The sequence below is a fragment of the Montipora capricornis genome, chromosome 9 (assembly GCF_036669925.1).
Source record: "Montipora capricornis isolate CH-2021 chromosome 9, ASM3666992v2, whole genome shotgun sequence".
NCBI classification, from domain to species: domain Eukaryota; kingdom Metazoa; phylum Cnidaria; class Anthozoa; order Scleractinia; family Acroporidae; genus Montipora; species Montipora capricornis.
In genome coordinates, this window is record NC_090891.1 from 20,808,095 (window position 1) to 20,812,017 (window position 3,923).

Sequence of the window (3,923 nt, forward strand, 5' to 3'; positions counted from 1 at the left end):
TGGTTTGACATTATGCTCATCTTGGTAGATGACTTGAAAATACCTGTCGCCACGAGGTCGGGAAGAGAGTTAAACTCCCTAAATTTAACGTTGTTGTCAGGACGACAACGGAAATAACTAAAATGATCAGGGCATGCGCAGGGCGTGGAGCAAATTTTTTCAATAATCTATTATTTCGAGTCCTTTTTAGTCTTAGCAACGCCCTCTTTGCTTAAGCTTTTTATTTACTTAAGGTGATGTTACACGAGCCGATTTTTAACGCCGATTTTTAACGCAACATTGTTGCGTTAAAAGTTGCCTTGTGTAACAGGGTGCACCGGGCGATTTTTAACGCAACATGTTGCAGCTTTTTGAATGCAACATTGTTGCCCGAATTTTGTTGGTGTTGTTGCGTGTAACACCCCCGCCGCTGACTTTTAACGCAACATCGTCAAGTGCTAACTCTCTTATTAACTGATGATATTCCCCTCTTTCCTCCCTTCGTCTAATCCAACTTCTCGTCCAAATAATTCGTTCCCGATTTCTTCCTTTTTCAGCTTCCAAATCGTCCACTAACAACAGAACCTGAATGATTTTCAGTCGCCGTCTTCTTAACTCATTGTCCGCCATATTTGTCGAGCAGGAGCCTGGGTTCAAGTGTTGCGAGCAATGTTGTGTTAAAAATCGTCTCGTGTAACATACCGTTGCCGCAACAATGTTACGTTAAAAGCTGTCTCGTGTAACATGGATTAAAAATCGGCGTTAAAAATCGGCTCGTGTACCATCACTATGCGAACACACAATACATTCAAATGAGCGAATGGCTTGAGTCATTTCAAACCTTGATCATTAATTCTCAAGCTTAACTCATTCATAATTAATAAGGCTATTAGTCAATCGGAGTGCCCCATTTTAGCCAGGTGCATGTGTCTTGATAGACAATGAAACTACAGATCAAGAAACGCCCGAGTTAGTTCAAAAACTGATCAGGACACTGATCAAGGCAAAAAAAAACATATAAATGAACTACTCACACACAATGCATTTTAAATTTCCCGAATAATATTCGACGTAAAACTTTCGCAGTACCTCTTATTATTAGCGTCCAAAGGATTAAAACGAATTTGGACACCCAATAATTCAGCGAAAGAGCATCCATTTCAGCAATGTCTGCACTCAAGGCTCAACAGTTTTTGAAAAGTCCATCGCAATCTAAGACCGGCACTTCGACTCTCTTAACCTCAACCATTCGGCGAGTTCACTGGAAACTGGAAGGGCCTCGTTAACCGCATCACTTTTTTTGGAAGACGATTTTGGCAGGCGAAAACGATGTGATTCTGTTTCGCTCTCCATTACGCCCTATTATGTAAATTTCTTCGAACGTTCTACCTTTTAGATTCATTTCCTTTTCAAATTACTATCACTTGCCTGATACAACAAAAGATTCTCACATAACACTCATACGTAGTAAAAAAAAAAAGGGTTGACAATTCATGTCAAAAACTCGTGCTTCGTGATTCATCAGAAGTTTCAAACACCTCGAAACAATAAAGGTACTCCGCCTACCGCACGTGGAATTCACACGGTTTATGTATTCGCGACTATAAAGGTAAAGCGCCCCATCTTGTTATTCTCTTTAGCCGTAAAATCTATGGCCGCTGGTTCGAAGAGTTCCGTTTTTTTTTCTGTCCTTCTATGGTTAAAGTTCCTCAAGCGCCAGGACAGCCGGCTCCTCCGGCCCTTGAAATCCAACAAGCTCCGGCTCAAGCGGCGAATTTAGAGGTAGATATGTTTTCTGTTTTTCAAACTGGAGTCAGTTTCATTACTTGGACCGTTTTGCTTCTCTGGTCAAATGACGGTTAATTTTTCTGTTCGTCAGGTTATTTCGCATTTACCAGTTCCTTGTTTATGTTACCTTATTTTGATTTGGGACGTCATCAATCAATACTTGTTAGGTTCTCCTATTTCTTATGTTATATGTTTGGCGTTGGCGCAACCCAGGGTTCGGTGGAAATCTAAATTTCATCAACATTTCAGTTTTTCTGACCAGGAGCGACTACTACGTGGCTCTTGCTCCTCTTCGGTGTATTTCACTGTACTGAACTTGAATTATCCTGGTGTTCATTCAATTTATTTTCATTTGGAACAACTACAAGTTGCGTGTGTTTGGCAACAACTCAACCTCGTGCTTGTTGAATTTTCTTGCCTGTTGTTTACATTTGTATGGTCGTCCAAATGTTTCAATATTCGCTAAATTCTATTCGCTGTCGCTAAAACTCATTCGCTGTCGCTAAGACTCATTCGCTGTCGCTAAGACTCACTATCGCTAAATGTCATTCGCTATCGCTAAATGTCATTCGCTATCGCTAAATGTCATTCGCTGTCGCTAAATTTCATTCGCTGTCGCTAAAAATTAACCACTTCACTGCGTGCAGACAATGACAAAACACGTACGAACAGCCAGAAGGCCTGGAAACGAATTGCGTGAGGGTCGGCCTTGGAGGTTTCTAACAATATTTTGCAACAGCGAAGTTGATGTAGTAATGACGAATACTGTTAAATGTCAGCGAATATTATGTTTTCATTTTAGCAAATGCAAATTAAGTTAATTCAGTACTAGCGAAGGAACATTTGCAACAGCGAATGAGTTTTTGAAACAGCGAATGCGGTTTTGCGACAGCGAATAGAATTTAGCGAATATTGAAACATTTGGACGATCATACATTTGGGCCTCCCAGGCCGGCACAAATACTGAACTACGTTGTAGGTTCAGGTGCCAATTCGGTATGTTTGGCTGTAACGGAACTTCGTGTTTAATAGGTAGAATTGTTTTACTTTGGGTTTCTCAGGGCGGGCACGAATACTGATCAGAATTAGTTTCGGGTACCAGTTAAAGTGCTGCTATGACCAAAAAAAATCAATTCTTCGTTTTCTTTTGATTTCAAAACTTTGTTAACTGAAGTGGCCCAAGTTTTAAGCCTTGATTTCAAAAAGAAATCTGTTTGTTACATACCTAGACTTTTACTCAATAAAACGAGCACTGTGGTTGGTTGATTCTTGGTCACGTGCCTCTAATCAAATTCAACTGTAACCTGACCGGGATATAATTCCTCAGTTGTTGCCCGCGCCGGATGTTTTGCTGCAATTCTAAATATATCACAAAAGTGCTTATGTCTGGTCCCTCGGAAAAGAAGTTAGTTTTAATCAGGATTCTCGGGAAAACAAATAACTTTCCCCCTCGGGACCATACATTAAGTGCACTGTTACTTTCTGCTGTGTTCGCTGAAGCATTTCGAAAAAGAAAATTGTTAATAGCAGAATCAATAAGACCCATTGGATAGTCAAGACGAGTAAATATAGAGCGCAACTTGGAACATTTTGACTCGATAATGATGTTTAGCTAATGTCGAAACGTCGTCGCTTTTTTGCAATTTTTTAGCAATCTTTTATCTTAAAATGGACCTTATTCATAAATGGTGGTGAATTTATAATTCTTTTCTCGAAGTGCAACTTAGCCTACCAAGCCTCGATACCATACAGTGAATTGAAAAGGAATTCTTGCTCTAAAATGAGGCTTGATAGGCTAATTTGCACGTGGACAAAAGAATTATAAATTGACCACCATTTATGAATAAGGTCCATGATTAAGAAATGTTTTATCGCAATTTTTTATAGTCAAATTCTTAATTAAGTGGAATTTTCCTATTCAATGGTCCAACTTGTGCGAAAACACAAGCCCAGACATAAGCATAAGACAAATCGTGTGGGAACTGGCGTGAAATAAGCATAAACACAAGCATAGGCACAAACACAAAAAGGAAGTTCCCTTTGTTTGTGCTTGTGCTTATCTCGCGCTTGTACTTATTTCACAAGTGGGAACCGGAGTGTGTTTTAAGCCTAAGCACAAACACAACTATTCGCACTCCATCTTGAATCTTACTAGA